The sequence below is a fragment of the Salvelinus fontinalis genome, chromosome 5 (genome assembly GCF_029448725.1).
Source record: "Salvelinus fontinalis isolate EN_2023a chromosome 5, ASM2944872v1, whole genome shotgun sequence".
NCBI classification, from domain to species: Eukaryota; Metazoa; Chordata; class Actinopteri; order Salmoniformes; family Salmonidae; genus Salvelinus; species Salvelinus fontinalis.
The window spans coordinates 52,459,653-52,485,733 of NC_074669.1; the positions used below are offsets into that span (position 1 = coordinate 52,459,653).

The 26,081-nt window shown below is 42.3% G+C and overlaps 1 protein-coding gene across 1 annotated transcript in view; it reads left to right on the forward strand.

Moving 5' to 3' along the window:
* LOC129855818 (melatonin receptor type 1A-A-like) overlaps positions 1-26,081 on the forward strand; it is a 73,266-nt gene that overhangs the window by 24,646 nt on the left and 22,539 nt on the right. The window lies entirely within an intron of this gene.

A 26,081-nucleotide genomic window follows, 5' to 3' on the forward strand; every position in this document is an offset into this window, starting at 1 on the left:
GTTGTCACCGTCAAAAACACCGTCCTTGGAGTGCAATTCTGAGATATACATTTTGCGCAGACTGAGCTGGCGCTTATGAGGTGAAATAGTACAAGAACTGCCCGCTTCCTCCTTCCTTCGTGACCTCTACGAGGTAAAATAGAGCCAAGCAACCAGCATAGCAACAGACGCTTTGGTTCATTACTTAATTTGGTCAGAATTTTGCAAGTTCTAGCAACAGCCCTAGAACTCATCGAATCCCATTGTGAAGCATGGGGTGGACACTTTTTGTCAGGGGACACTATTTGGCATGACAGGCCCTGAGTCTAAACCCCTCCCTGTGCAACTGGGTCTTGGACTTCCTGGTGGGCGTACCCCAATTGGTGAAGGAAGGCAACAACGCCTGCGCCACACTGATCCTCAACACGGGGGCCCCACAGGGGTGCATGCTCAGTCCCCTCCTGTAGCCCCTGTCCACCCATGACGGTGTGGCCACGCAAATCGTCTCCAACTCAATCATCAAGTTTGCTGACGACACAACAGTGGTAGGCCTGATTACCAACAACTATGAGACAGCCTACAGGTGAGAGCCCAACACATTAACGGGGGCACACTGAGTGCCCTCCAAGACATCTACAGCACCCGGTGTCACAGGAAGGACAAGAAGATCATCAAGGACCTCACCACCCCAGCCACGGCCTGTTCACCTCACTACCATCTAAAAGGCAAAGACAGTACAAGTGCATCAAAACCGAGAGACTGATAAACAGCTTCTATCTCCAGGCCTTCAGACTGTTAACAGTCACCAATAGCCGGCCTTCGCCCAGTACAGTGCCCTGAACCTTATTCACTGTTAATAGCCGGCTGCTAAAATTTCCAATAACCTTTTTGAGGAATAGCAACTTTGCTTATCTTTCTTCTTAAGTCTATAGTTAAGGAAAAAATGGCAGTTAAGAAGAAATTTCTTCTTACGAAGGTTTTGTGAATCTAGGCCCTGGACCTGTCTAGGCCCTGGACCTCTATACCAGAGTGTGTAGTTGATTACTTGCATCATGTGTATTGGTACACCTAAAACGCGTACACTGTGGTTCCCCCCAAGACCTTGATTGAAAAGCCCTGCTCATTACTCTAGAATCTGGAGGCACCTTTTGACTTCACACCATGCCATGTGAAGATTCGGAGGGGGTGGCGCTCCATTAGTACAGGATGTTTGTGTATTCAGCCCAGGCTCAGTTGAGCTGTATCTATAGACTGATAATGACTAATCATCATTTATCTGGTTTAGCTCTTTCTGCACACTCCCAAACTGCAACACCAGTCTCTCCTGGTGGTCCCTTACGAAAAAGCACTATAGGATTACTATAAAAGAGTATTATACAAATATCACGAAACAACATAGTATTCTTGTGGTAAATTCAGACATACTATAGAATAACTATAGTAATCTTATAGTAAAAATATAGCAATAACTATATCAATATTATAATGATCCTATAAGATTACTATAGAAATATCACAGAAAAAAACGTTTTCTAAATTCTATAGTATTATTATGGTAATTCGGACATACTATAGAATAACTATAGTAATCTTAAAGGAATACTATAACATCTTCTTATAGTGATACTATAGCAATAACTAATATTATACACTACTATACCAATAATCAAAGGTATATCTTATGGTAATATTACAGCAATCTTATAGTGATACTACAGCAATAACTATAGTAGACTTTTGAAATGTTTTTGTTCAGTGTACATTAAGAATTTGACAGATACGAGGACATCATATTTGAAAAATTATCAATTTTAATACTTTTTCACTAAGTTAACAAATCAAAAGGTTAGGCTTTAGCCTCCAAGTTACTCCCTTTGAATAAAAAAAGCAGTTTTAAAACTAAATATTGGACTTCTTAAGCAATTTTGAATCTTCAATCAAATTATTTTTAAGACATCCTTCTTCATCTGGTTTCGCCTAATTAAAAATGCTGTGGAGAAAAAGAAAAGGGGATTTTAACAAATTTTCTTTGAGGACAGAATAGCTTGCCTAACCCGAAATTAATCAACAGTCTTGGCACAAACTAATAGACCTGAGATCAGGTTACACACACAAATTCACACTCTTGTTATAAATAAATAATATAATAAAATAAACTACAAAGCTTTTTTTAATAGTAGTTCTGCTGTATTTTGAAGTAAAAGTATTATCTTTCATAATTCTACATGTTATTGTACAGTATTTGTAGTAAACAATTCTTAAGCAACTTACTGCAAATGGCAGACACTTGGGCACAGCGGTTTCTTTGCCTCCTGGTCCCAGAATGCATTAAAATGTTTTCCTGTCAACGAAGAGACGGCCGTCATCTCTCTGGGAAACAGAACTGTCATGAGCTCAGAAATGCACATTGATGGTTCTTTGCTCAGTCGAGTGATAATGTTTGCCTGGAGTTTAACACCCTCTGCCAGTTCCACCTGTAAGACTTCATAAAACAACTTTAATAAAAGACACAAAAAATAAGCCAGTTACACATCATTTTGGGCCTTTAGAAGCTGTGGTCAAAATTTGCTCTTTGTACGGTACTGTAATAGTTATCAACAATGTATTCAAACTGTCCTTTGTGATGGACTGAAACGTAGTTTTTGCATGATATTAGAATATATTTTTTAAATTATATCCGAAATCAATACAGTATTTTAATATTAGGATTTGCTCTGACTTCTAATTTGTTCTAAAAAACCCTTGTCTTGTTAGCGCAATTATCCCCAGTATGTCTTTAATAGGGGTGTGCAGAGTATTCGGACAAAATCATTATTGTTACCGATATTAGCACTTGGCAGAACACAAATATGAATTATTAACATCATTATCTGTGATTGTAAAACGTTTCTGAAAAGAGAATTTATCGAGTCGACTCCAAATTTAACAGAACATTGTTTTTGACATTGTCACATCGTCGCCATTGATGATAGATGTAGTCCTATCCCCCAGCACTAGTGGTAACTATACAACTCTGATCTCCTTCTTTCTCTCTCTGTCTCCCTCGCTTTGTCACTCTCCCCTTCTATCCCCCCCCTTTCTAAGTACAGTATATTAGATTTGAGTTTTGGACTTAGTGAAGCATATGTTCTCTGCCTACCTCTCAGATTCATGTTTAGATATTCTTTGTTCATAAAGTATTATCTTGAAATGTAAACTGTTGTATTGCCTTCTTTAATGTTTTCATCACTCGTGTTAAAGGGGTGGTTCGTCCAAAAATACATTTAATCTCACTAGAACATGTTCCTAGGCATTAGCCTTCACCAGAGACAATTTTTAGGTTGGTTGGATCAGTATTTAGTTTAGCTCATCAGCGAATTCTACTTCTCCCTCTCCCATAGAAACCCCATTTAATATCAATGTATATCATAAACAAAGTACCCTCGAAAGACACCACCGGTGCCTCCAATCACTGCAATAGCCCTTGTAGTTAAAATCTCGATAAGATTACTTTGATAAAATATTTACATAGCCTAATATATCGGTAATTTTTTCATTAAAATCCAGGAATTAATTTTTAATTAATCCGCGCCGAGCCTCGACTTGGGTCAGAGTCAGAATTGACTTACAAATCTTTGAACCAAGAGGAAGAGTATCAACCAGATGACACAAACTGAAGAAAAGTAGGTTGATTTTTGTTACATGTTTTAAAGCAAAACCGATTGTTTTTGGGCAATTCAGTGATGAGACAAACAGTTGTTGCATAAAGTAAGGATAAATACATATAGTTTTTCATACATTCTAGATAAAATTGTAAATGTCGCATTTTGAAATAAAATTGCAGAAGTCGAAATACTGATACAACTAATCTAAAAACGGTCTCTGGTAAAGGCGAATGCCTAGGTAAATGTTCTAATGAGGTTAAAACATCTTAGAGCTGAGATCCCGCTAGAGGGATCAATTCAACAATATCCGGTGAAATCGCAGCGCGCCAAATTCAAAATACAAAATCGTAATATTAAATATTCATGAAAATTCAAGTGTCATACATGATTCTTTAGATTAGAATCTTGGTAATCGAACTGCGTTGTCAGATTTCAAAAAGGCTTTACGGAGAAAGCATAGCATTCGATTGTCTGAGGACAGTGCCTCACATTAGCATATTTTCCAAACCAGCACAGGCGTCACGATATAACAAATAGCGATAAAATAAATCACTTTCTTTTGAAGATCTTCCTCTGTTTGCAATCCCAAGGGTCCCAGCTACACAATGAATGGTTGTTTTGTTCGATAAAGTCCTGCTTTATATCCCAGAAATGCTGTTTAGTGGGCGCAATTGAATTCAATAATCCAGTCCTTCAACATGCATACAAAGGATTCCAAAAAGTTACCAGCAAAGTCCAAACAAGTCAAACAATGTTTTTTATTAATCCTCAGGTTGTCTAATATCTAAATAAACGATAATATTTCAGACGGAGATTACTATGTTCAATAGCAAAGGAAAAGAACGCGTGCAAAAAGACTACTTTTTCCCTGGCGCTCAACTTGGAACGACTACAAATACTTCTTTATTTTTCAAAGAAACAAGCCTAAAACCTTGTATAAAGACTGTTGACATCTACTGGAAGCCATAGGAACTGCAATCTGGGAGGCGGAAATTAGATCTTTCAATAGCATTGCATTGGAAGTCATTCTGAGCTCCAAAAGTTTTTTCCGGATGGATTCTCCTCGGGTTTTCACCTGCTATATCAGTTCTGTTATACTCACAGATATTATTTTAACAGTTTTAGGAACTTCAGAGTGTTTTCTATCAAATTCTACCAATTATATGCATATCTTAGCTTCTGGGCCTGAGTAACAGGTAGTTTACTTTGGGCATGTCAGACAGGCAGAAATTCAGGAAACTAGCCTTACTCGCAGAGGTTAAAAGTATTTTTTCGATGAACCACCCCTTTAAGTAAGTAAATGTATTGGAATTATAAAACCATTTCCTTTCTGCCATGACTCAAGTTGTTTGCTTGCTGTACTCCGTTAGATAGTTTTAGTAGTTAACGAGAAATAGTTTTATGAGTATGTTTTGTGTAATCTTAAATGGCGCTCTATAATTTAAAACACTTATAAGACACATTATTATTGTACTACAATATGCATTAAACATTTACGTGAAATTAAGCAAAACTGCACATGCATACAGTATTTTTCTCCTTGCTGTATTGTTACAATGTTAATACACCTACTTTTGTATTCAAATTGTGACTAGTTTGCATCCCCGCTTTACAGCTCAAGGTTTCAAGTCACCCTACCATGCTGTCTGGTAGGTTTGTGACGGCTATGTTTTGGAGTGCTGCTTTTGGGGATTGGAGGAAGGGTGTGGATCCACCAGCCATGATGTCTGGGACACACAGTATGACAGACAGTTAAAGCGATGTAATACAGATTCATTCAACCACCTCCTTACAACTTCTAATCATCCCTCCTACTCTCAATCTCTACTCCTCATATTCTGATCATCAACCGAACAACAATCTATAACACACCGTTAGAAACTGTGTTTCCTCTCTTCCTCCCAGCCATGTCTGGGAACACAGGATGACAGACAGAGAAAGTGAATACAGATTCCTTCAACCAACTCCTTCCAACTTCTAATAATCTTTCCTAATCTCAATCTCTACTGCTCATATTCTGGTCATCATGCTTAAACCAAACACACACACACACCCTTTGAAGTTGTGTGTCTCATTCTCTCCCTTTTTAGGTTTTTCACCTCCTGGAGCAAACCTGGCAACTGAAAATATAGAACATAATGTGTTATCATTACACTTGCATGCAATATGCATTCAACTAATAGATTGGTAGACACTTTACAACTGCACCTACTCACAGATACACCTACAAATTAACCTAATCACTGTATCTATGGGTATATACACAACTAAACCTGGACTTGCATGCAGGGTGACAATATTCCGTGGGAGCATCCACAAACAGGAAAGCTTACCTTCAATCATGGAGAGAGATTGTCTGAGTGCTGCATTTTCTTATTTGAAAGTTTGCAGTGGTTACCTGCATTTGCATTTCCTGTTTTGACACTAAGGTGAGGTCCTCACTCTCTGTGTCACTTTGAGGTCTGGCCTGGAAGGACTGTCACGTTCCTGACCTATTTCTGTTAGTTTTTGTGTGTTAGTTGGTCAGGACGTGAGGTTGGGTGGGCATTCTATGTTTTCTGTTTCTGTGTTGGTTTTGGGTTACCTGGTATGGCTCTTAATTAGAGGCAGGTGTTTGGCGTTCCTCTAATTAAGAGTCATATTTAGGTAGGCGTTGTCACAGTGTTCGTTGTGGGTGATTGTCTCCTGTGTCTGTGTTATGTCTTACACCATACGGGATTGTTTCGGTTGTTCGTTTCGTTTCGATGTAGTATGTTTCCTGTCCGTAAGTGTTACGTATTAGTTATGTAAGTTTATGTTCAGGTTTCGTATACGTCGTTTTGTTATTTTGTAAATTTGAAAGTGTTTGTGTTTTCGTGTTGCCATCGTCGTATTTATAATAAAGATGGCTTATTTCCCTCAAGCTGCATTTTGGTCTGAAGATCCTTCTCTCCTCACCTCGTCCGAGGATGAGGAGAGCGTCACCCGTTACAGAATCACCCACCAATCCAGAGCCAAGCAGCGGTGTAAACGGAGTAAGGGACAGCGAAAGAAGGAGGAATGGACTTGGGACGATGTATTGGACGGTAAAGGTTGCTACACATGGGAGGAGATCCTGGCTGGAAGGGATCGCCTCCCATGGGAACAGGTGGAGGCACTGAGGAGAACAGAGGCAACCGGAGAAGGGAACCGGCGTTATGAGGGGACGCGTCTTGCACGGAAGCCCGAAAAGCCCGTGAGTAACTCCCAAAAATTTCTTGGGGGGGGGCTAAGGGGTTGTGGGCCAAGGGAAGGTAGGAGACCTGCGCCCACTTCCCAGGCTAACCGTGGAGAGCGGGAGTACGGGCAGACACCGTGTTACGCAGTAGAGCGCACGGTGTCTCCTGTACGTGTGCATAGCCCGGTGCGGGTTATTCCACCTCCCCGCACTGGTAGGGCTAGATTGGGCATTGAGCCAGGTGTCATGAGGCCGGCTCAACGCGTCTGGTCTCCAGTGCGTCTCCTCGGGCCGGCATACATGGCACCTGCCTTACGCATGGTTTCCCCGGTTCGCCTACACAGCCCGGTGCGGGTTATTCCACCTCCCCGCACTGGGCGGGCGACCGGGAGCATTCAACCAGGTAAGGTTGGGCAGGCTCAATGCTCAAGAGAGCCAGTACGCCTGCACGGTCCGGTATTTCCGGCGCCACCTCCCCGCCCCAGCCTAGTACCTACAGTGCCTACACTACGCACTAGGCTACCAGTGCGTCTCCTGAGCCCTGTTCCTCCTCTACGCACTCTCCCTGTAGTGCGTGTATCCAGTTCGGTGCCTCCAGTTCCGGCCCCACGCACTAAGCTACCAGTGCGTCTCCAGAGCCCTGTACACACTGTTTCTTCTCCCCCTACTAATCCTGATGTGCTTGCCCTCAGCCCGGTGTCACCAGTGCCGGTACCTCGCACCAGGTATAGAGTGGGCTTTGAGAGTCCAGTGTGCCCTGTCCCTGCTCCCCGCACTAGTATGAAGGTGCGTGTCCTTAGCCCGGTGCCTCCAGTTCCGGCACCACGCACCAGGTCTACAGTGCGCATTATCCGGCCAGAGCCATCCGTCTCCCCAGCGCCATCTGAGCCATCCGTCTCCCCAGCGCCATCTGAGCCATCCGTCTCCCCAGCGCCATCTGAGCCATCCGTCTCCCCAGCGCCATCTGAGCCATCCGTCTCCCCAGCGCCGTCTGAGCCATCCGTCTGCAATGAGCCTGCAAAGCCGCCCGTCTGCCATGAGCCTGCAAAGCCGCCCGTCTGCCATGAGCCTACAGAGCCGTCCGCCAGACAGGAGCCGCTAGAGCCGTCCGCCAGACAGGAGCCGCTAGAGCCGCCCGTCAGACAGGATCCGCCAGAGCCGCCAATCAGACAGGATCTGCCAGAGCCGCCAATCAGACAGGATCTGCCAGAGCCGCCAATCAGACAGGATCTGCCAGAGCCGCCAGCCAGACAGGATCTGCCAGAGCCGCCAGCCAGACAGGATCTGCCAGAGCCGTCAGCGAGCCATGAGCAGCCAGAGCCGTCAGAGCGCCATGAGCAGCCAGAGCCGTCAGAGCGCCATGAGCAGCCAGAGCCGTCAGAGCGCCATGAGCAGCCAGAGCCGTCAGAGCGCCATGAGCAGCCAGAGCCGTCAGAGCGCCATGAGCAGCCAGAGCCGTCAGAGCGCCATGAGCAGCCAGAGCCGTCAGAGCGCCATGAGCGTCGAGAGCCGTCAGCCTGCCATGAGCGTCGAGAGCCGTCAGCCTGCCATGAGCGTCGAGAGCCGTCAGCCTGCCATGAGCGTCGAGAGCCGTCAGCCTGCCATGAGCGTCGAGAGCCGTCAGCCTGCCATGAGCGTCGAGAGCCGTCAGCCTGCCATGAGCGTCGAGAGCCGTCAGCCAGCCATGAGCATCGAGATTCGTCAGTCAGCCATGAGCTGCCCTTCAGCCTGAAAAGGCTAAATACCCAGAACTGCCCATCAGTCCAGAGCTGTCTCTCTGTCCGGAGCTGCCTTTCAGTCCGGAGTTGCCCCTCTATCCTGATCTCCCTCTCTATCTTTATCTACCTCTATAGTCTTATCTATCCCTCTGTCTTGGTTTATCTCTCTGTCCCGGTATTGTCATTATTAGATATGTTATTAGGAGGATTTTGTGGGGGAAGTAAGAGGGTGGACATTCTTGAAGGGAGGGGGCTAGGATGGATTATGGTGGGGTGGGAACCGCGCCCGGAGCCTGAGCCACCACCGTGGTTAGATGCCCACCCAGACCCTCCCCTAGACTTTGTGCTGGTGCGTCCGGAGTTCGCACCTTGTGGGGGGGGGTACTGTCACGTTCCTGACCTATTTCTGTTAGTTTTTGTGTGTTAGTTGGTCAGGACGTGAGGTTGGGTGGGCATTCTATGTTTTCTGTTTCTGTGTTGGTTTTGGGTTACCTGGTATGGCTCTTAATTAGAGGCAGGTGTTTGGCGTTCCTCTAATTAAGAGTCATATTTAGGTAGGCGTTGTCACAGTGTTCGTTGTGGGTGATTGTCTCCTGTGTCTGTGTTATGTCTTACACCATACGGGATTGTTTCGGTTGTTCGTTTCGTTTCGATGTAGTATGTTTCCTGTCCGTAAGTGTTACGTATTAGTTATGTAAGTTTATGTTCAGGTTTCGTATAAGTCGTTTTGTTATTTTGTAAATTTGAAAGTGTTTGTGTTTTCGTGTTGCCATCGTCGTATTTATAATAAAGATGGCTTATTTCCCTCAAGCTGCATTTTGGTCTGAAGATCCTTCTCTCCTCACCTCGTCCGAGGATGAGGAGAGCGTCACCCGTTACAAGGACAAAGATTCTTTGTACAACTTACACATTTAGACATGAATAGGGGACATATTTTTTAAAGACAAAATCCACCAATTGACAATATTTGTGGTGTTTTTTAGTCTCAATGATTGGAGGTTTCAGACATAATTATTAACCACATAACTATTTTTTTTATGTATTTGGTTGTGTTGAGGAGAAATCAGATTTTTATGCACAAAGTGTTATGATAATATTAGTGATTAGTACAGGGTTAAATTCACCTTTAATGCATCAACTTAAATTGCACAACTAATGCTACAAAGTGTAGACTCACATCACTCACCATGATGCATACCCCCCCCCCCCACCCCATAATATCATAAGCTGTGTTTGCAACTTAGCTTACTAGCTAGCTATATATTTTCTTTTCTTTTACCTTTCTTTTACCAGGCAAGTCAGTTAAGAACAAATTATTATTTACAACAATGGCCAGGCAATCAGCCCAGTTAGTATGTGTTAGCTAGCTTTCGTGCTAACCAGAAGCTAGTTAGCTATTGGATCGGTCTTCCGAACAGCTAACTAGCCAGTGGTTAGCATGCTACCTACACATACTAGTGAAATGAAGTGATATAACTAGCTCCTTAGCTAGCTAATGTTAGCTACATTTGTTGTTATTGTTATAGCCAATGTCTTGGCTGTATTACTTTTGTATAACTAAGTTTAACAATTGATGACATTAACCATATATTGTTAGCTAGCTACGTTATACTGTGTCATTAGCTGGATAGCTAGCTAGATAGCTTACCATCCAGAGCCATGACATAGGCGGGATATCTCTTCCCTGTGTGCTGCCAATAACAATACATTCTTTCAAATTGCCGCATGTCCCATCAAACTCTTCAATATTTTCCACTGGAACAATTTCTGATGTCCCTTCTTCAAAAAATTCCACAAGTGCATACATGTTTGGTGATATTTTGCTTGTGCTGCAAAGTGCAAACTGAGAGTAAACCGTTATTTTCTCTTTGCTCGTGCCTAGTTTTCTAACTTTCACCCATGCGCACAATTTAGTTACGTAGAGCTTGGCGCCTTTTATGCTTTGCCGCAAAGTTTTTTTTATAGCTAACTACGCAATCAGTTTCATTAGCAGTTGACATGATGCAAGCCGTTTTCAACAATTAGCTAATTTGCTTACGCTTGTAAGAAATGCCTCCAGTCCGAGTGATATGGAGACCATATAAAAAATGGATGCGTGATGGAAACTTCCCTTTTCCTCGACAGACCAGATCAAGCAGAAATATTAAGGTATTGTTGTTGTTATATTGCCTTAGCTAGGTGTGAGCTCTAGAAAACTAGATTTTTTAAAAATGTAGCTACAACCATAATACTGCTTGGGGTGTTAAATTGCTTATGCTATGCTGTTACTGGTATGTATACACTAACTGTATATAGCTAGATACAGTAGCTAGTTAACTTGCTACCTAGATGGTACATTGTCAGTGTGTGTGTTCAGTATCTAGTTTCTAGCTAGCTACTTACAAACCTCAATCAACATGGCTCTGATTATTTTGAGCTTAATGACACACACACACACACACACACACACACACACACACACACACACACACACACATTCCGTTTTTTAGCCTCACCCTTGTGAAGTCAGAGTCATGTATTCTAGCTAATATTTTCATTAGATAATGTTCTGTGTTGGTTTTCTCTGTTCATTTTTTAGGACCCCTTGAAACACCCCCCCAATCAACCTGGCTCTGATCATTTAGACTATGATGATGCCCCTGAGATGGTAAGTGTCAGGTGCACAAACACACACACATGCACACACACATATTTGTTTTTCTACCCTTGTGGGGACTTGAGACCTAAACTTGACCCAAAAAATCATGTTCCCTAGCCCTAAACGTAACCCTAACCTTTATCCTAACCCTAACCCTAACCTTAACCATACCCTCATCTTAACTCTAACCCTAACCTTTATCCTAACCCTAACCATAACATTTAGGTTATTGGGTTAAGGCTAAGGCTAAAATTCACCTGGCCCTAATGCCTAACCCTAAACTTAACCCGCAATGCCTAAACCTAATAGTAACCCCAATTCTAACACTATGCACAATTGTACGTTTTTCCCTAAACTTAACCCCCGAGCCAAAAATCGCAATTCCCCTCGTGGGGACTTGCCAAATATCCCCACGGTGTCCAATTTGTCAGGTTTTTGTATACATGTGGGGACATCAGGTACCCACATGTACACATTAATGTGGTACACACACAGACATTCCGTTTCTTAGCCTCACCCTTGTGAAGTCAGCGTTATGTATTCTAGCAAACATTTCAGTTAGATCATGTTCTGTGTTGGTTTTCTCCATGTATTCCTAATTTAGGACCCCTTGACACACCCCAATCAACCTGGCTCTGATCATTTAGACTATGATGATGCCCCTGAGATGGTTAGTGTCAGGTTCACAAACACACACAACTCTCAGGCCTTGGCAATCTGTTCTAACTTTACAGATGTATTATATGTTTCCTTCTGGCTTAAACAAATGTCTAAATATACCTTGCATCTAACTCTTTTCAGAACAAAGAAAGGATTTTACCCTGGGGCATCAGTAACAAAGGAGCAATGCCTTATGGCAATAATCTTTTTTGTTCTGCATCATCACCTGACTGGAACTGCCCTGATAGACCTATTTGCCTTGCTGAATTTGCTTGTCCCCAATTTGGTTCCAACATCTAAATATCTCTTCAAAAAAATGTTGGGTAACCCAGCCCTGACAGCGGTCTCTCATTTCTTTTGGGATGAATGCCAAAATTACTTAGGAAAGCAACCCGTTCCACATTGTGGAACGTCATTCATCAGAGAAACAAAACGTTTTTTTTTTGTCAATACCTTTGAGGAACCTTCTGCGAGATACACTGGAGAACCATGGAATAGATATTTTGAGGAAAACAGTGAAGGAAGAAGAATATGAAATTGAGGATGTCATGGATGGAAAGATGTACCAGACATTACTGAAAGAGAAGAGGCTATCTGCTGATGATTTAACATTAACCTGGAACTGTGATGGAGTACCCGTTTTTAACTCCTCAAATTACTCAGTTTGGCCCCTTCAATTTACCATAAATGAACTTCCTTAAATACATCGGAAAGAACATATGATGGTTGCAGGACTTTGGTTTGGCCCAGAAAACCCCAGAATGGATAACCTTTTAAAACCTTTTATTGATGAATGTTGCGATTTAGCCCAAAATCCATTACTTTGGAGCGATAACAGTGAGATTCTGAAGAGGACAAAGGTCTTCTCCTTGATTTGTTCCTCAGATGCAATTGCCAGGCCAATCCTTCGTTACTGTAAGCAATTCAATCGGGAATATGGTTGTGACTGATGCTTGCACCCCGTAAAGTTGTCCCCAAAGGCAGAGGTGTTGACAACCCCTTTACACCATTTTACAGAATGTCAGTGCGAGCAGCATGAAATGCATTATCCTTAAATTGATTGTGTGATCTTTCAATTTGCAGTTGTTGACTGTAAGGTAAGATCCTGACCTTACAGTCAACAACTGCAAATTGTTCATTGTTCATTGTTCAACATTGTGTTTGGTTTTGTGCCTAACTACATGCATTCTGTTCTCCTCGGCATAACTCGACAACTTCTCTCTCTTTGGTTGGACACGTGCAACTGTTTGAATCCATGGTACATAGTTCGACAAATTACAGAATTAGACTCTCGACTGCTAAATCTCAAGCCACCAAAGGAAATCACAAGAATACCGCGATCACTATAAGATGGAAAGCATCTGAGTGTCGTACATTTCTTCTGTTTTATTCAACCACTGTTCCGCCGGGCTTCCTTCCGGCTCCATTTCTACAACATTCTTTTCTACATACATTCAGCATGCATATTTTGCTTCAAGGATCTAGTCCTCTTTTTCAAGAAAATTGAAGAATTATATGGACAAGAAAATGTTTCTTTCAATTGTCATCAGCTAATCCACCTTACTGATAGTGTACTGAACTGGGGGTCTCTCTGGGCAACGTCATCTTTTACATTTGAGGGTAACAATGGAAGTTTGAAATCTCTTTTCCATGGGACGCAGTGTGTTCCACAACAAATTTGCCAGCTTTTCCTTCTTTGGCGAAACATTCCCAAACGTCTTAGTGTTTTAGGATTTCACCCAGAGTCAGAGTTCGGTATATTCCTTACAAATCTTGCAGACAGGAGACTGAAAGGAGAAAAAAATCTCAGGCTCTCTCAAAACTCTTGGAAAATCTGTACCTCTTCATAACTAATTACCGGATCTGTCCCGTCCCAGCCTGTGGAGTCATACGACCGATTCATTTATGAACAGATTGTTTATCACACAACTAACTACAAAATCTCTGAAAAAAGGGATGCTGGGCACAACTGCTGTTCTGTTTCTTTGTTAGACTGAATTGCATTTGTCAAACAAACTGCTGATGTCAACCTATTCCCATTGTTGTGGTTCAACCAGATGTCATTCAAGCTGACAGTTTCTTCATCAACCGCAATCTAAGCATCTCATCAAAAAAAATGTATGTGAAAGTTGAGAGGTCGAGACAAAAAAAACATTTTTTCTTTGGAAGACAAGTGCAAATGTATTTATGTGGATGGCTGGCTTGTCCCTCTGCCAAACACTTATGAGAGAGATTAGTTATGGCTGTTTTATTAGAGAGCTGGTTGATGTTATTGAGCTGATTGACAATGAGAGCTGATTCTCATTTGCAATGGTGACCTGGCCAAAAAAAGCATCAACATAAGGTACTTTAATTCAGGTCCGTCCAGTGTGAGGATATGTTAGGGACGTGCAGCTTCCAGTTAGAACGCACGCGTCTAGTTTCACTGGAGCAATAGTTGGCGATCACAGAATGTGTGTTGTATGTCAATGAATCTGTGTGATTCTAATCGTATCACTCATTGATAACTTCTCAGCGACATACATCAGTGATGCAAGGGCCATCACGTATATATTGTATCGTACATGTGGTTCACGTGTTCAGTGGAATAGATGTTTTTTTAAATACAAATAAATGAACATTAATATTACTGGTCTGTTTTTACTAAGATGCAACATGTTTTTGATGGATTTTTGATGGACCCATGTTGGCATATAAAATAAATATTGGTTGGCTTTCTTTTTTTGCTTGCAGAAAATGTTTTTTCTTGGCTAATTTTCATCACCTCAATTAGAATACTACTACAAACCCGACTGGAACAGCCTATAGGAATGCTTTCAATAACTTCAGGGGAATTCTAACGAAAATAATACAGGAACGCTATTTAAATTCATACGAATATTATAGAGATAGTGTATAATATTTGTACTAACGAAAACATATTGGATATTTTGAGGTTATTGTAAGTTAAAAATACATACTATATAGACTCCTATAATCATTCTATAGTATTTTCATAGCAAAATAATATATCATAGCATACTATAAGCTAACTATAGGGTATTATACAAAACGTACAGTTTCTTATAGAAATACTATAGGAACGCCGTAGTGCTTTTTCGTAAGGGGTGTGTGTGTGTTTGTGAGCGCTTGCGAGCGCGAGCTAGAACGCATGTGTGTGTGAGTAGTTGAGCCTTCACATGGGATGATGTCACTGAAAACAAAAGAAAGGGAATATTGAATGCTCCTCAATGATCCATCGCCTCTCCCAAAAACGTTTTCAACATACATCTGTACAATTATGGTCTAGAAACTAAAGCTTTGGTTGTCTTCCTCTCAGGCTTCCATGTCTTCTCCCTGGACCTCCTCAATGTCCACCTCTTGAACATCAGACTCTATAAGGGCTCATCTTCACTGTCACTTTCCAACCTTGTTGAGGATGGCTCGTTGTCAGGCTCAAAAGTCCTGAAATTTGCCCAGATGGCCACCAATTTTTCAATCCTTGTATTGGTCAGCCTGTTGCGTGCTTTGGTGTGTGTGTTCCCAAACAAGGACCAGTTGCGCTCTGAGGCGGCTGATGTTGGTGGGATTTGGAGGATGATGGAGGCAACAGGGGAAGGAGCCTCAGATCCACGAAGTCCCTTCCACCAGGTAGCTGATGATATACAGTGCCTTGCAAATGTATTCATCCCCCTTGGCGTTTTTCCTATTTTGTTGCATTAACAACCTGTAATTTAAAACTTCTTAGGGTTAGGAGTCCCGTCCCGCTAAACATTTATGTACATATAAGTGTCTTATATTGGCTGAAAGCTTAAATTCTTGTTAATCTAACTGCACTGTCCGATTTACAGTAGCTATTACAGCGAAACATGCCATGCGATTGTTTGAGGACGGCGCCGCACATAAAAATATTTTTCCTCCGGCACCGGTTTCATACATTCACAAATAACGATTTAATATTCACTTACTTTTTGATAATCTTCTTGTGATTTGTCATCCAAAGGGTCCCAGTTATAACATGTAGTGTCATTTTGTTGGATAAAATCCTTCTTTATATCCCTAAAAGTCAGTTTAGTTGGCGCCATCGATTTGAGTAATCCACTCGTTTAACATGCAGAGAAAGGAATCCGAAAAATCTACCCCTAAACTCTATTTCAGCAAGTAAAAATACATGTCTATTTACTCCTCAGATACCCTAAAATGTAATCAAACTATATGATTTCTTACGGAAAGAAGTATGTTCAATAGGAAACCGATTTTAGCAGGTGCCTAATGTCTTCATGGTGCGCGCAAACACAAATTTCCAAGACTGTGTCCTTCTGCTAAACCTGATATTTCTTATTCGTTTTTTAAGTTACAAGCCTGAAACCTTGAACATAGACTGCTGACACCCTGTGGAAGCCATATGAATTGCATCGCGGGAGCTAATTTTCAATATGACCTTACTCTTGCATTTCTAAGAGAATGGTCTCTCCAAAAAAAGAACATTCCGGTTAGTTTTTCTTTGGATTTTCTCCTACCATATCTATTGTGTTATATTCTCTTACATAATTTTATTATTTCTACATACTTCACATTGTTTTCTTTCCAATGGTACCAATTATATGTATATCCTTGCTTCAGGGCCTGAGCTACATTCAGTTTACTTTGGGCACGTCATTCAGACAGGAAGTGGAGAAAAAGGGGCCTAGCCCTATGGATGGATTTTTATTTGGATTTCATGTAATGGACATACACAAAATAGTGCAAATTGGTGAAGTGAAATTAAAAATATAACTTGTTTCAAAGAATGTACAAAAATTAAAAACAGAAAAGTGGTGTATGCATGTCTGTTCATCCCCTTTGCTATGAAGCCGCTAAATACGAGCTGGTGCAACCAATTACCTTAAACATTTAGTAGTTATGCACGCTCAAGTTTTCTGTTTCTTTGTCTTATTTCTTGCTTGTCTCACAATATTTGTTTTTTACATCTTCAAAGCGGTAGGGATGTTGTGTAAATCAAATGATACAAATCCTCAAAAAATCTATTTTAATTCCAGGTTGTAAGGCAACAAAATAGGAAAATTGCCAAGGGGAGTGAATACTTTCGCATGCTACTGTATGTTGGCACGACTGCCATATTGCATCTCCATCCCAAAGCCTTTGCTTGGAAGTGTACTTCGCCAGACTGCCAAGAACCTTGCCCTCATCCAGGCCAAGGTGGCGAGACACGGTAGTGATGACACCATAGGCCTTGTTGATCTCTGCACCAGACAGGATGCTCTTGCCAGCATACTTGGGGTCCAACATGTACGCTGCAGCGTGTATGGGCTGCAGGCAGAAGTCTTGAGGTCTTGAAGTTTCCGACCCTTTGCAACCCTATGTGTGAGAGAGAGAGTGTGTGTATGTACGCTCATACTCATATGTGTTTGTGTAGATGTGCATAGCCTGTAGTTGTTTATGTGGACTCAGTCGGAGCAGCTAGGGTGGACCAGGTAGGTAGGGAAGGAAAATCAGAGGGCTGCAAAGACAACAAATAAAATAGAAGAGAGAGAAGAGCGAGCTGCTGTTTCTCTGGAACATTCTTCCCAATCCTATTGGTTAAGTTTCTGCCTGCTGGTATGTTTCTAATCATCAGCCAAGAGTTGTCAGTGTTTCCAAACGTTGAACTCTCTAAGACCTGAAGACTTGCGCTATAGGTCCCTGAGGTAAGTGGGCTAAAACAGTGTTGTGGAGTGGAAGGTATTCATGTCCGAACCCAGTCAGTCGGTCACATTTAGGAGATCAACGAATTGAAAAATTGTCATGGTGCAAAGACAGTTTTTATGTCACCACAATATGTTAAAAAAACATATATGTTTTTCAAAGTATGAGTCTCTTCTCAATGAACCAGTATGAATGCCTGTAGAATTGTGTTACACATGAAACAAAAACTAGTTGTTAATTGTATGTAGAAAACAGAGGTATTATCAAGGTACTGAGGTGATATGTTTATACGGACTCAGACATTTACTGTGCTGATGCATACATGTAGAAGGAGGCTGTGTGAACCGTGTGGGTGCTCAAAACAACAACACCAGCTGCAGCAGACGGAAAATAAAGACGTATGCATTACCTTTACATGGGTCACTGAGTCTTTTTCTCCTGCACACTTTCTCTCTGTAGACTATGTGTGTGTGTGTGTGTGTGTGTGTGGGAGGGGGGGATGAGTGTATGTGTGTGAGTCTCTGTGTGCATATATGTCTCTGTCTCCAGTGTGTGTGTATCTGTCTCCAGTGTGTGTGTATGTATCTCTACAGTGTGTGTGTTTGTAACATTCTCATGTGTGCGTTGTGTGTGTGTGTATCTCTGTCTCTAGTGTGTGTGTATATGTATCTCTCCAGTGTGTGTGTTTGTATCTTTCTTGTGTGTGTGTGTGTATCTCTGTCTCCAGTGTGTGTGTGTGTATCTCTCTCCAGTGTGCGTGTGTGTATCTCTGTCTCCAGTGTGTGTGTGTGTGTGTGTGTGCGCGCGTGCGTGTGTGTGTGTGTATCTCTCTCTCCAGTGTGCGTGTGTGTATTTCTGTCTCCAGTGTGTGTGTGTGTGTGTGTGTGTGTGTGTGTGCACCCGTGTGTGTGTATCTCTCTCTCCAGTGTACGTGTGTGTATCTCTGTCTCCAGTGTGTGTGTGTGTGTGTGTGTGTGTGTGTGCGTGTGTGTGTGTATCTCTCTCTCCAGTGTGTGTGTGTATCTCTGTCTCCAGTGTGTGTGTGTGTGTGTATTTCTCTCCAGTGTCCGTGTGTGTATCTCTGTCTCCAGTGTGTGTGTGTGTGTGCGTGCGCGCGTGCGTGTTTGTATCTCTCTCTCCAGTGTGTGTCTTAGCACTCTTCAATGTTTCACATCTACACATCTGTGTGTGATCCCCCCCAATCCCACAGTAGGCAAGATCTCAATGCAATATAGAAACGGAGAGTGCCATCAAAAGGGCTGCCTTGTTGTGATACATTGTGGGCCTTGGGTTTCCAATTGCAGATGGCGTGCCACCGAATCGGGCAAATGTGTTTAAAAATAGATATGGAACTGATACCAGGAGCCTGGATCCCATAGAATAACCCCACGTTTAGGCCTGGAGCTAATATTTCTCTGTCTCCTGAGAGGCAGCTCTGCAGGGTGGGAGGGGTGTCTTATTAGGGTTGTCACGATACCAGTATCGCGATACTCGGAAGTATCGTGGCAAGGAAACAAAACATTTCTTGAGAAAAACAGTCCTAATGTTTGAAACAAACAGCATTATGTATCACCCAGAGTCAATTTTGTTTATTTTGCAAGCTATAACACCCACAATTTTACATAAAGTCGTTTTTTATAGGATCATTCGTGTTTTATTTTTTTTGCCATGGAGAATCTGGTGCCGTAGTAATGCAATACTGGTATCGTGACAACCCTAGCGATGTGTGGGTGGGGGGTGGGGATGAAGTCTGGTAATTAGAGCTTATCATTCCTGCATGAAGTGTGCGAGAGAAAGAGAGTGTGGGTGTGTGCGTGCGTGTGTTTGTGCACTTGTGTCTATCACTGAGCTTGTGTGTTACTGTGGTGTGTATAGACTTTGTGTGTGCGTGTGCGTGTTAGGGATGTAACAATTCACGGATACACATTGGTCCTGGTTCAGATGTTTAAGAGAAGAGTGCATCAGTCTGCCCGAAACGATCTAAATGAAGCATGCGTTGGTAGGAAAACCGATTGAAACGTTAAGAATCGCCAGTTCACTAATGTTCTTTACTCCTCTATTGTTTTATTCCAAAAATCTTCTCTTCCGTTGTGTCTGAATTGATGAAGTCCTCTCCTTCAGTTCAGTAGCCTATCGAACGTTTATGCATGTAACTGTGTACGACTGTCGGATAACAACAGTGCGGGAGACACAGATGCTCGCGCCAACGAGCGGTAAGGCCTATCCTAGCCCAAAGGCCGACAGATGCCGATATTGAGTCGTGTCATTTTACCATCTAAATGCATTGTATGCGCCGGCAATACATTGGTATCCCGAGTGGACCGGTTCGTACCTAAAACCTTCTCCATCAGACTGCATAGGCTTTGAGTTCCTCCTTAAACTTATTTAATTGCGAAAAGTTGGGGGGGAAAACAGGGGGAATATGCGTACTTTCTTTATGAAACACCATTTTACACCATCATGCTAGAAGTGTCTAAATGCTAATCCTGGATGTTGTGTAAGGAAAGTATGCATATTTCCCCAGTTTTTTCCCCCACCTTATCTCCATCATATAAAGTTACGGAGGAAATCGAAGCCTATGCAGGCTGAATGGAGAATGTTTTAGGTACGGACCGATCCGCCAGGGATACAAATGTATTGCCGGCTGCATATAATGCATTTGAACAGTAAAATGACACAAATCAAAATCGCTGTCTGACAGCCTTTTGGGCTTTTGGTATCCAAAGCTGCATTATATTAATTCTCTAAATACCATGCTCATTTCTAAATATAAATATTGACATAGTACTAGCTCAAAACATTTTCAATCTGCAAAAATGACAAGTTAATCAGTGGGTGATGGTGATTTCAGAAAACAAGTGGTGGGAATAAAAACATACATTTCCCCCGACCCCTAATTTGACAGTGGGGTGGTACATGCTCAATCTGCCCAATGGCTCAGCTCAGGTGCCTACACACACACACACACACACACACACACACACACACACACACTAACAGAGGGCCACTTAGCTAAGAGAAGTCATCTCAGGCAGATCCAGCTCAGAGAGGCCCAGCTCAGAGAGGCCCAGCTCCTGAGCTCACATCAGCAGCAGATATTCATTTAAAATGGAAAAGGAATGTGTTCATGCAACAAACAAAAAAAATCATTGTATCATATCCAACCGAATCACATCGATTCGCTATCCGAATCAAACTGAATCGCACCGATTCATTTCAAACTAAAACATCGTTCCTGTATCATATCGGATCCCATGCATCTAGATGCGTATTGAATCATTCATGAGAGGAGAGATGCACAACCCTAGAGTGTGTAAGTGCAGTTGTGTTACTACCTGTGTGTGTTGCTATGATTTAATCTGTTTCCGTGTGTGTTTATGTGTGCGTGTGTGTGAGAGAGAGAGAGAGAGAGAGAGAGAGAGAGAGAGAGATGCACATAAAGGGAAAGAGAGAGTGTGTGTGTGTGTGTGTGTGACAGGGAAAGTGTTTGTGTGTGTGTGTTCTGTCAACCCCAGTGTGTGGCTTATTTATTTTGTGTATTTTTGGGGTCACTCGCCGAGCTGTCAGAAAAGTAATTACAGGAGTGTGAGCTGTCTGGGATGGAGGGAGAGAGTGGTGGGAAGCAGGCGAACGGATGGGATCTACTCACTGTCGGGGAAAATAGGATTCATTTTAATGATGAATTGAAGATAGTGTTTTTTTTTATATAGGGATTAATAAATGTGACGAAATACTCAGAATTACGGATAAGGTATTGGCACGACTTTGATGGTGAACACGTTGCATAAACAGAAAATTGGTGGGCTGGGTGACAGCTTATGCATTGACAGGTCCCTCACTAACCAGGGTGGTGTTCAGTCGGGTACACCGTAGCAAAACGTTTTGAAATGGAAAACAAAAAAATCTGTTTTTCCGATTGGACAGGTTCAGGTAGTGCCTCCCCATTTCGAAACATTTCAAAATGTTGTGTTACCTACTGAACATGACCCAGAAGGCTTGGCTGCTAGTCATCCTATAGGGCCACATTATTCACGTGGGAGGGATAAACGACATGGTTTATCTTTTCATCAAGGGGGGTTGGTTTCATTAGAAAAGACACACGACAGCAAAGTCATAGAATGTCACTGGAAAATGGGAAGATATGAGATTGACATATTATGCAACGCATTCCCATTCAAAGTTTAAGGAGATTAAATTTGAGGTCTTTTAAGTCAGCCGGGGCTAGGTCATCTGCTTAATAAATGGGTGATAAGAATAACAACCATCACGCCAACCAATCAGAATTTAGAGGCTCAGCAGGCAGATGTTAAACCATTGGATAGGCACCGGTTGGCCAACATATTTTTGTCAAAACGCTGAACGAGGACGGTCACTTACAGAAGCAATGGATAAACCACACTCCGGGGTGAAGTTTACCCTAGGTACAGATCTGGGATCAGCTTCCCCTCCCCCAGTCCTAACCTTAACCAATAGTGAGGTTTAGTGAGGCAAAAAAGATCAGCATCCAGGGGCAAATTCAACCTACACCGATAAACAACGTCTTTATTTCTTAAAGGAATATTCATTGTGTATGTTTTACCAGATGTGTATTGGTACTGTGTAGGTGTGTAGTATTCAGCTACTGTAGGCCACAAACTAGACATGGTCATTTTTCAAAAGATCATTGCAAACTCGCAGTATGTCGAGGTGTTTCCATTTGGGAGGAATACAATTAAGAGGTAGGTGTAGGAATAATGTGAGATATTGCAGCCCGGTAAATATATTTTCTTATAGAAGGCTTCAAGGTTTCCATACTAATGAGTTTGGCCAATGTACCAAGCTCATATCAATTTAGTTCAGATTTAAAGGGCACAACATTTCAACTTTAAACCCATCATTTTTTGGAAAATGACCCACTATCCAGTCCATCTTAATATTCTCTTGTAATTATGGGGATATTCAGTACCATGGGAACAAGGGAACACTCACCCTACTGTAATGCACCCCAATCTTCCTCTCCAAAGATAATCATCCTTTTAAAAAATGTACCTTAACCGTATATTCCGTTGTAATTAATAACTTTAATCAAGAAAAAAATGATCGAACACCCACACCCTTCCCCCAACCTCCCGCCATTTGTCAAACAGCCAGCATAGTGCTATGCTACCAAAAAGTCTTTGTCTACCTATAGGTAGCATTCTTAATGGGTCGGCCTGTTTATAATTCGAAAGACTGCGAGTAGCTCATCATTAGATGGTGTCTTTATGAGGACTTCAAAAGCTAAAAGGCATAATGGGTTCAATCCATAGAGATAAATAGAGGTCACTACTTGGAAATAACAAATGTTTCCATGGACGTTGCCAATGAGGACTTTCACCATTTTAAAGTAGTCAACTGGGTGGGACTCGTCATGGTTTAAGGAAGGATCACATAATTCTATCGCGATCATCAGGAGGGATCAGCCAATTAATTAGACTCATGAAGAAACATTCCATAACTTCAGGTGGCAGTAAATCGCCAAACTTGACTTTATACCTGTTCAAACAACACACTCCAGGTGGCGGTATTCACCCTTTTAGTTTGTTTACCAACTAATAGAAAATGGAGATGGCCCATAGAGATAGATAGAGGACTCATTTTTGTATCTGAGCCATTATAGCGTCTGTGACAGCATGGGCAGCGCCATTGAGGCCATCTCCTTTTTAACATTGGACCAGAGCTAGCTAACTAATGTGAATTCAAAGTGAAATCAGCAAAACATTTCACCGTTGCATTGGATTTAGGTTAAAAGTTGGATGAAAAAAATGGAAAATTCTCTTACATTGATGACAATCAGTTTTCCACGTTGATTCAACGTCATCTGTGCATTTTTTTGGGGTTGGAATGACGTGAAAACAATGTTTATTCAACCAGTTTATATGAGAAGGGAGAAAAAAGGAGGGGAAAACCTCTTCTCCTCTGTATATCATGACGATATGAGTTTTCGCTCCATTTTTCTTAATTAGCGTTTGCATTCCAACACCTAATGGGATTCGACTGCACTATATGGTTTGTTAGCCTGTTAGCCACTTAGTATTCCTTGAGGAAAATCATTGAGAATAGCCCTGGAATCACTTCCAACTAAGACCTCTCTCACGCTCGTATAGGACACAGAGTGCGTATATGCAGACGCTTTGACCGTGGCCTGTAATCCTTGTGCCCTGGCTAAACTTTCAGTCTGTTTCCCCCCTATCTGGGTCACCTCATCAGTTCCCTACTGTGTGGTGCCCAGGCTTGTCTCTCCAAATCAAAACTCACGCACCCACTCAAAACAAATTCACCTGGGGGTCTAATTGGAGGTGGAGGGAAGATGATAATCCCCACACATGCCCTCCCCAAATTTGTGGCACTGTGGCACTGTGTGTTGGCTATGGACAACACTTGGATTCCTGCTGCTAGGCCATCCCTGGCTTGTATCCTTATGTCCCAAAGTTTAAAATCAAAGGGCCCCATTCGAAAATAATGGAGTTGGCCCCTGGGGCTTGCCCAAAGCACCCCGGCAAGCGCCAACACCCCTTTGATACTCCTGAAGTGGTGGCTATCATTACAGTGGACCTCTGGTGGGACACTGAATTCGGCACAGAAAAAGGGTTGATGGGATTGGAACTTAGGACCGATTGGATTGGAACTTAGGCTTTATTTGCAAACCCACAAGGTATGGATCCAGAAATGGACAGCCTGGCGCTTTGACATCCTTTTCTCTAGCGCACAGTCCAGCACAGTGCAACACAGTGCCAGTGTAGGGTCCTAGTTTTGCATTCACAGTGCCCAGGAAGTGGATCAGGGACAGCAGCTATCGTGCATTGGGGGCTTTCTGTCTGTCCAAGTGGTTCTGTGAATATATTTTTCTCTTTCTACTATATCTGATGGTGGATCTCTGGTGAGCAGCTGAGTTAAGGTGCAGTGGTGCCCGGGGCTACAACAAGCCGTAACCCACATGGTTCACCCAACCCACACCCCCCTCAGGGCCTTAAGTACAGTAGCCCATACACAACAGGCCAGGGCCCCATGTGAAGAAAGTAGTGCTGAGCGATTAACCAAAATGTTGTTTTTTTCTTAGTCTTTTTAACAAATCATTGACCGACATCGGTTCAATGATTTGAATTCTTAATGTGCACATTGCACAGTTTCTCTAGAAATAAATCAGACCAGCATGAACTGTGCGATGTAGTAGGGAGTTGTAGTTTCCAACAGGCGAATATTCTACATAGTTTAGTGCATAAAACATGGTAATTAACTACAATGATCATAATCCATTGCACATCTACTTGTCCGGTCTGAGGGGATTAGAGAGCAGCTGTTGCTTCGGGAGGCGTCTCTACCTGAAAATAAATGTTCCAAGTGACTGATAGCTGATATTCAGCAGTCATAAAAGTATGTCTTATTTACTTTGAAGAACTGCAAAATAGTAATTTTGTCAGACAACATACTGTATGCAGTCGCTCTATAGAAATTCGTTGACTTGGAATGAAATAATTAAGTAAAATAAAACACATGTATGATACACAACATCTGAAATATATATTTTTAAAGTAAAGTAATGTGAATTAAATGATGGTTAATAAGTGATCAGCAGTAATGAACAGTCACTACCATCATGGGACTTTTATTCATAATTTTATTCTGTGTTGTTACAGTATTCAACCCAAATAATCGAAACTGGAAACCGTGATTGTTTTTTGAATAACCGACCAGAAACTTAACCAACCTAGAAAAGCACTAATCGCTCAGAACTAGAAGCAAGATGAGTGTTTGGGAAAATTACGCAGCTAATGTGTTATTGTGTAGCAGTCAGTGACTGTACATGCTAACAGCTAGCTAGCCTAAAACACAGCTTTTCAGATCCTCGTGTTGGACCGAATCGTAGTTTCTTGGTCATAATGACACATTGAAGATGTTATCTGGGTTTTTTAAACCTGCAGGTCGGTGCCACATCTAGAACGGTGACGCAAACAGCCTTTGTCACTCAGTTCAGGTATGAACAAATTCGATACGATACCTTAACTAGCGCCCCGTTCACAGGTTTGATGTTTTCCGTCAATGTTTTTGGAGAAGTTGCAATTAACATTGGAGACAGCGAAACTTCACAAATGAAAGATGGCTTTATCGAAGTGACAACATGACAGTGAACAACTCCGCCTTGGGGGGTTCTGTCTGGCTCCACGACCAACATGGCTGGTCCTGTCATCTCGCTTCATGCCACCAGCCGTGTGGGCCGTGTTGACATCCATTGTGACAACACCCATGGTGTTTTGTCATCGCGGCTCCCTCAGCTTCCCGAGGAGAGACAGTGAGTGTGCCGGACAGGTACATGCACAGCGCATGGTCCTCAAAGCCGCGACACGCGATGGTCTAGCGGTCCGTAAAAATTGACTAGCAGCCCGGCAAATTGAGAATGAGACCGTGAACTAGGGAGGATGAGCAACTTTGGGGGATTTTCTTTGTGGCATGTTCTGTGAGTAGGTGGGATGTGGGGTTCATGTCTATCTGAGTACTGTTAAACCACAGAGCTATCACATCCTAGGATTCGTCTTATTGTGCCGAACACTAAGATAAATAAATAG